This window comes from Oryctolagus cuniculus, chromosome 6 (genome assembly GCF_964237555.1).
Source record: "Oryctolagus cuniculus chromosome 6, mOryCun1.1, whole genome shotgun sequence".
NCBI lineage: Eukaryota > Metazoa > Chordata > Mammalia > Lagomorpha > Leporidae > Oryctolagus > Oryctolagus cuniculus.
The window spans coordinates 126,266,465-126,274,642 of record NC_091437.1 but is presented as its reverse complement, the minus strand read 5'-3'; the positions used below and the strand labels follow the sequence as shown (position 1 = coordinate 126,274,642).

The window sequence follows — 8,178 nt, the reverse complement described above, 5'->3', positions numbered from 1 at the left end:
CTGTCTTGTAAGAAAGCTAGCAGACGCCGTGGCACAGTAGGTTGATCCTCTGCCTGTGGTGCCGCCATCCCATGTGGGTGCCGGTTCTAGTCCTGGCTGCTCCTTTTCCAGTCCAGCTCTCTGCTGTGGCCTGGGAAAGCAGTGGAGAATGGTCCAATTCCTTGGGCCCCTGCACCTACGTGGGAGACAGGGAAGAAGCTCCTGGCATCCTGGCTTTGGATCGGCACAGCTCCAGACATTGTGGCCATTTGGAGAGTGAACCAGCAGAGGGAAGATCCTTCTCTCTGTCTTTCTCTCTCACTGTCTATAACTCTACCTCTCAGATAAATAAATAAAATCTTAAAAAAAAAAAAAGCTAACAGAGCTGCAAGGTCTCTCCCACAGCCTGGATCAAAAGTCTTTGGTGAGCAGTCGCCTTACACACCATCCAGTGTCACGTCCAGGACAGCTCAGGGTGTGTCAGACATGGGTGAGAAGACACAGCAGAGAATGCACCCTAACCCAAGGAAGAGGGCACTAAGGTAGGGGTGGGTGTAGAAGGAGCAGTTGTTGTTTACAGGGAAAAGACAATTAGCACCTGTTTGGACTAACTCCATCTCAGAGGGTTTCCTCCGATTAGCGGAAGGACCCTTCCGTTTCTCAACCAGCAAGCCTTGCAATTTAAGTGTGCGGGCACCAGGTGGTGGAAGTGAGCCATGACCGCGAAGTCCCTGCGCACCTGCCGCTGCTCGCCGGCGTCAAACTACTGAAAAACAGAGCGCGCGCTGCCTTCCCGACCTCGCAGCCGCGTTCTACCCGGAGTGAACCAAAAGGCGTCCGCCTTTCTAGCACTCCCTGGTGGGAAAGGTCCGTCGGAGCGCCCTTGGCGGCAACGTTCACCCTTCGGCCTCCCTCCGAAAAGCCAGCCTGCCCCCGCTTCCAACGCGTGCGAACCTCGGCTCGCTCCTCGCTAAATCAGCTCGTGTTTGCCATCTGCCACTTTATTTCGGTATTTTCCTCAACTCCCCACCCCGTCTTCTTAGAGGAGGAGGGCAAGTTAAGGAGAGAAAAGCAGAAGTCATTTACTTGCTCACAGGTGTGTGTGTGTGTGTGTGTGTGTGTGCGCGCGCGCGCGTATGTGGCATCAGAACCTTCAGATTGGAGACCTCAAGCCCCTGGGTGGGCTGTGCGCGTGCGCATGGATGCTTGGGTACCAGCAAGCGGGGCCGGTGTGTGGCAATGGGACTGGACGAAGAGGGTGTGAATGAGTGGTGGTAGACGGGGATTCTTGGCCCCCAGTTGTAGGATTTCCTCCTCCTGGCATGAACCAGGACCCCTCTGCAAGGAAGGTGTTGATTTATTCACGGCCAGGGAGACGCGGAAAAGTCAGAGTGATGCTCTTAGGGCTTGTGGCTGGCTTTGGGGAGCAGGGGTTCTGGTTTCTATGGAGAAGAGGAGGCTTGGCTGCGGCGTGGAGGGGAGGCCAGGGTCAGAGGGAGACTTAGCTCCTGACACTGCTTCCAAGGTCCTCATTTAGAAGTATCAACTTGTGAGCTCCAGCAGACCCGTGCTGAAAACAGGCAAAAAGGACTCTGCAAGCTTCCATCTCCCAGTGTGCGTCTGGAAATGAGCACAGAGTGCCGGAAGTAAAGACTGGAGGGTTGCAAAAAAAATTGAGCAAGCAGAAGAATTTGCAAACACGGGATTCGTAGATAAGGAAGGTGATCTGTGCACATGTACCCAGTGCTCAGATCTTGGCTGTCTACCTTTTCTCCCTTCTCCCAAGAAGGGTTGTTTGCTCTCATATCACCCCTTCTCCTCTCCAGGCAGATTGTTTCAAAGCATTTATCGAAGGCGTGGCCTCTTCCTAGACCAGCGGTTGTCCAAGGGGGCTCCTGAGTTTTTCTCCATTTCAACTAACAAAGGATAGCACAGCAAACTGAATGCAAAGGAAGATGTGAGAATCCATAGACTTAAAAATATAGTCATGCTAATATATTAATATATAATGGGTTTCTTGTGACTTTTAAAAAGCTAATAAATATTTTGTTTCAGTTCAATTTTTTTTTTTTAGAAATTTTATTGTATGTATTTGAAAGGCAGAGTGACAGAGAGAAAGAGAGAGAGAAAGATCTTTCATCTGCTGATTCACTCCCCAAATGACTGCAACATTCAGGCCTGGGTCAGGCCAAAGCCAGGAGCCTGAAACTCCATCCAGGTCTCCCACGTGGATAGCAGGGGCCCAAGTACTTGGGCCGTCTTGCACTGCTTTCCCAGGCACATGGGTGGGAAGCAGAGCAGCCAGGACTCTAACCAGCACTCTCATACAGTTTGCCAGCATCACAGGCAGGGGCTTAACCCACTGCATCACAATAGCAGCCCCTCAGTTCTAACCTGTAATGCAGTTAACACTGATAGATAAAACCTCTTTTATCGAAAGTTCTTTGTGCTGTCAATAGTTTGTAAGACTGTAAAAGGGTTCTGAGATGACTGTGGGTGGATAATCGCATGCTCAACAGTCTACACTTGGACTTGCCCTTGGGACTCCAAGTTACCTTGAGTGAAGATACCATCATTAAGCCCCCTCACCTTTGACCCATCCCTGGCTCCAGCATCCTCGTACTTATCATCTGGGTCCCAAATCCCATCTCCATGAGGCCCCCAGAGTTTTCACTTGGGGATGTGCGTAGAATCCATACCTCCATCCTATCCCTACGCCACCTCGCTTTCAGTCATCCAGCTTGATGGCCGTCCTGCCTCTATGCCCACCCAGCTTCCCTGCTGTGTCAGCCCATCTTCTGCTGCCGTAGCAGAATGACTGAGACTGAATAACTGATACAGAAAAGAGGTTAGGAAGTCCACAGTTCCAGAAACATTGAGGCTGGGTGGCTGCATTTGGCAAGGATTGATGCTCAGGCGTCATATGCAGTAGTGGTGAGCAGGTGCGTGGGGAAGGGAGGGTGGGGATGAAGGAAGGAGCTGACGCACTTTGCAATAACTCACTTTCTCAAGGACCGATCCACTCCCATGAAGACTAATCCAGTTTCTCAAGGACATTAACCCCCGCTTCCCAACACGGTGTCATTGGCAATCCAATATCAACATGAGTTTTGATGAGGACAGGCACATCCAAACCAGGGCACCTGCGCTCTACTGGAAAGTCCGCCCTCGGCCAGGTGCCAGCGCGCTGGTCTCCTGTTTGAGCAGCAGCGGTCACCTGGAGTCCAGAGTTTCAATCCTCCAGCACTGAGTGCCAACAAACCTTCCCAGCAGTGCCCGGCTGTCCATGCGGCCCTTCGGTTTCCCTCGAGGAGAGAAGGGAGGAGTGAGGGATGCAGGGGCGGGGGAGATGAGATGTGGGTGGCTTTATGCCAAATGCTTCTGCTCTGTTTCCATTTCTGCCAGGTATAGCAGATGTGGGTATTTTCTACACACACACACACACACACACACACACATGGCCACAGAACCCCAGGATTCACGTTCTCTTCTTTCTCTTTCCTAGAGTGAGGTCTAACCCTCAGGGCTTGCACTGGTGTGGAGTTGATGGGTCAGGTGAACTCTTCTTGGCCTTGATCTATGCTGGCCCTACTCTGGTCTCCAATCCTGACTTCCTGGGGAGGTACTCCTGAAGCCATTGCTCCCAGAAAGGTCCCAGTGCTGGCCAAAGTCACACAGGCTACCCCGCCCCTAGTGGCTAGTCCCTGATGATGTCACTGCCCATAACACAGTGCTCATATGTATTGCATTTTTACCATGCACCCCTCTCCAGGCTGGGGACTTCTTAGGTGTTATGTCATCTGATCATCACAAGGAGCTTGGAGACTGGGTGCCTAGTATCTCCACTGTACACACGAGTCTTGGGAAGCATTAGTAATTTGCCCAAATTAATACCTAAGTCTAGTAGAGCTGGGCCCAGAGTCCAGCTTCACTCTCTCTCTTTTTATAAATATATACATATATATGTTTAAAGACTTATTTTATTTGCCTGAAAGATAGAGTGACAGAAAGACTGAAAAGGAAAGAGATTTTCCATCCACTGATTTGCTTCCCATTCGCTGCAATGGTCAGAGGTGGGCCAGACCAAAGCCAGGAGCCTGGAACTCCATTTCAGTCTCCCACATGGGTCACAGGGGCCCAAGTGCTTGGGCCATCTTCCACTGCTTTCCCAGGAGCATTAGCAGGGAGCTGGTTAAGAAGTGTAGCAGCTGGGACTCGAACCAGCACTTTGATACGGGATGCCGGTGCCTCAAGCAGTGACATACCCCACTGACCATGACACCAGCCCCCGGTACTCACTCTCATGGGCACTCACTACCAATCCTTTCGCCTCCTGAAAGTCCCTGGGAGTCTTGCTTCTCCCTACTCTGCGTAGATGACTCGCGTGCCCTCATGCTGATCAGGAGTTAAGATCAAGTAGCCATGTACACTTTGCTATAGGTCAGTCGACCACTGATCCCCTGCATCCATCGGGGCAGACAGAGGAAGCAGCCCCAGCACCTGCCCCCCAGCAGGTCACGAACGCCGGGCTGCTGTGAGTGCTCGCTCTGGGATGCATCAGGCTGCCAGGGCGGATCTTGCCTGACTTGAAAACAATGAAAACCACTGTTGTTGCTCAAGGCCACCAAGGCTGCCAGGCCAGCTAACAGCTACGGAGAAGGATGGTGTTGATCCTCCCCTGGGGCCTCTGGGGAGTCCCTTAGTCTGCCAAAAGTAGGTGACTAGCAGGAGTCACCAGATGCTGGCACACTGTGTGCCCAGAGAGGCAGAACTGGAAGTGGGAGAGGGAAGGAGGAAGGAGGGAGAGGAGAGGAGAGAAAAGCAGAGTGCACGTCCCAGACCAGGCACCTGACAACTCCGATGCCGCAGCACAGACTCACTCTGTGCTAAAAACGCCGCCCAGTTGGACGTCCTGTCTCTTGTCCTTTTGTGCCAACTTCGCCCCGAGGTCACCTGTTGTCAGAGAGTCCAGGTGGAAAGAGATGGGAGGGACTTGGGTAGGCTGATTTCATTCTGGTTTAGCTGGTTTCTGCTTAAGTAAACAAATAGGGATAGAGTCCCAATTGTTCTGCAAATAGCAGCGAAATGCACCCAAAGAGATAGCAGATTTTATTATATACAGGAAAGGGCTGAATCTAAAGACTGATCAAGAGAAGCAACGGTGGGTGCTCGGGCATCTGGAACAGGGCAGGTGCACGTGGATTTAAGGGAGGAACAGCCTGGCGGCCGAGGCTGGCCTTGCTCTGTGTGACAGCTCCTGGTTAATGCGCAGCAGCCAAACAGATGAATTTCTCAAACACACGCACACACTTGTCACTCTGGGCTCTGCGCTTGCAAACAATGGCAATGAGCTGTGGAAAACTGGAGACAAAAACAAAAGGCCATGGAGGACGCAGGCACTGTGGGTCAGTGGTTAAGACTCCTCCATCCCGTATGGGAATGCGTGGGTTTGCATTCTGGCTCTGCTTCCAAACCAGCCTCCTGCTAATACGCACCCTGGAAGGCAGCAGGTGATGGCCTGAGTTCTTGGGCCCCTGGCACCATGTGGGAGACCCAGATGGAGTTCCAGGCTTCTGGCTTTGATCTGGAACAGCCTTGGCTGTTGCGGGCATTTGGGCAGTGACTCAGCAGATGGGAGAGCTCTCTCCATCTCTGTTTCTTTCTGCCTTTCAAATAAATAAATAAAAATAAGTAAGTAAATAATAATAATAAAAAAAGGCTATAGAATAGCCCAACGAATTACAGGAATAGGCCTGGATCTGGGGTGTTTCCAGAGATCCAGAGTAGGGACTGACAGGCAGCCCTGCCCCTCTGGAGTGAACCTGTGTTGCCATTCAGGTTCCTGGTGTCACATGGCTTAAAATCTCATTTCCTTGGGGCATGGCCTCTATTTACTTAGTTTCAGTCAAGGGCCGGCTTTGGTTGGGGGGTCAGGCACTTTGATTGACAGTCCCGCTGAGCCCGCCCTGTCTGGAGGGTAGTGTCTGAACTGTAAATAGAGACATGGCCACTGCGAAAGGGACATCCATGTGTAGCCTTTGTGAACCTGGATCTCCCTTGATGGCTACAGGTCGGCTGTCGCCTGAATGAACGTTTGCTATGTTGCTTTAATTCTTACATTGTATGAGGTAGGATGAACAATCTGGAAAAGATGTATAATACGTGAGAAGATACACATATATGAAAACACTATGCCACCTGACCCAAGGGACGTGAGCATCTGTGGATGTGGTATTCAAGGGGAGTCCTGGGAGTGAACCCCCACCAGTCTTGGGGGGAAGCTCGCTCTCTCTCTCTCTCTCTCACACACACACACACACACACGCACACTTGTGATGGATGAACAAGGGAAGAAGACAATGATAAACGAGTGACATAGATAGCCACAGGGCCTGGGGGACATAGTTGCAGTGCTAAGAAAAAGAGACCCTCAGCCAAGCCTAGGAAACCGAAAGGGCCAGTGAGGAGATACTGACGTCAAGACCAAAGGCCTATGATGCAATGAAGATACAGAGATAGATTTAAGGGCTGGCGTTGTGGCACAATGGGTCAAGCGGTGTCTTAGGACACTGGCATCCCATACTGGAGCCCATGCAAATCCCAGTGGCTCTGCTTCCAATCTGGCTTCCTGCTGGTATGTCTGGGAAGTCAGTGGAAGGTGGTCCAAATGCGTGGGTCCCTACCACCCATGTGGGAGACCCGGATGGAGTTCTTGGCTTCTGGTGTCAACCTGGCCTACGCCTAGCTGTTGCAGCCATTTGAGGAATGAACCAGCAGGTAGAAGATCTCTCTTTCTCTCCCTCTCCCTGACACTTTTTCTTTCAAATAAATAAATAAACCTTTAAATAAATAAATATGTCTGCCCTCAAATAGAAAGCTGAGGGTCCCCCTCCATTCATTTGCTCCACGAGTAATGTCAGCCACATTCTAGATCTGGTGCAAAGTCTTGAACAAACGTCGCTCCTGACTCACAAGCGTCTCCATTTATTTAATTTAATTTAATTTATTTTTTTGACAGGGAGAGTTAGACAGTGAGAGAGAGAGACAGAGAGAAAAGTCTTCCTTCCGTTGGTTCACCCCCAAAATGGCCACTACATCCGGCGCTCTGTGCTGATCCGAAGCCAAGAGCCAGTTGCTTCCTCCTGGTCTCCCATGTGGGTGCAGGGCCCAAGCACTTGGGCCATCCTCCTCTGCCCTCCCTGGGCCACAGCAGAGAGCTGGCCTGGAAGAGGAGCAACCGGGACAGAATCCAGTGCCCCAATCGGAACCGGAACCCGGGGTGCCGGCGCCACAGGCGGAGGATTAGCCTAGTGAGCCGCAGCACCGGCCAGCGTCTCCATTTATTAATGCCTTCCTCACAACCTGAGATTCCTTCAATACCTAGCAAGAAAAACGTGGGACTATAACGGCCACCACATTTTCTTTCACATTTCTTTCCGTGCAGGTGTTAGTTCATCACTCTAGAAAAGGAGCATAAGAAATGAAATCCAGCACAAAACTTCAAGTCCATTTCATATCAGTGTCTTAAAATTTCATAGGGAAACCAACCCTTGGAGCTTAGCAGTTCGCATCATTATTCTTTCAGTAGCAAAGATACAACCTGTGCTTAAGAGGTCACGCTTCTATCATGGTTGTAAAAGGTTTATATATATATATATATATATATATATATAAACAATTTAACATTTTACTCTACTCAGCTGGAAAAACATTACCAAAAAAATGCAGCAGGTTGGGAATTCAGAGAGTTCCAGGCCGGTCCTGTGGGTTGTTTTTGGAGAGAAGGAATTGGGTATGAAACTCTCTGGGTTTTGTCCAGATCAGATTCAGTTCAAGCCTCAAAGAAAGAACAATATTGTTGTTTGAGTTCAGTTTCAATTCAAATTAAAATATCAGTTTCCTACTTTGGGTTCAGTTCAACTCCCTGCTGATAGCTGGGAGTGTCATTTAGTGGGAGAAAAGATGCCAGGGAATTTTTTTTTCCAAAGATTCACTTTATTCATTTGAAAGGCAGAATTACAGAGAGGGAGAGGGAGGGGGAGTGAGAGGAGGAGCGGGAGGGGGAGAGGGAAGGGAGGGGGAGGGGGAAGGAGAGAGTCTTCCATCCACTGGGTCACAACCCATATGGCTGCAATGGCCAGGGCTGGGCCAGACTGAAGTCAGGGGCCAGGAGCTTCATCTGGGTCTCCCACAGTGGGT

General features: G+C 50.6%; 1 long non-coding RNA gene across 1 annotated transcript; it reads left to right on the top strand.

Annotated features, from left to right (window-relative positions):
• Positions 1-540: 540 nt before the first annotated feature.
• On the top strand, positions 541-2,039 carry LOC127490604 (uncharacterized). The gene is made up of 2 exons (XR_007918692.2): positions 541-988; positions 1,806-2,039. It is a non-coding gene; the product is annotated as an uncharacterized lncRNA (long non-coding RNA).
• The last annotated feature ends 6,139 nt before the right edge of the window (positions 2,040-8,178 follow it).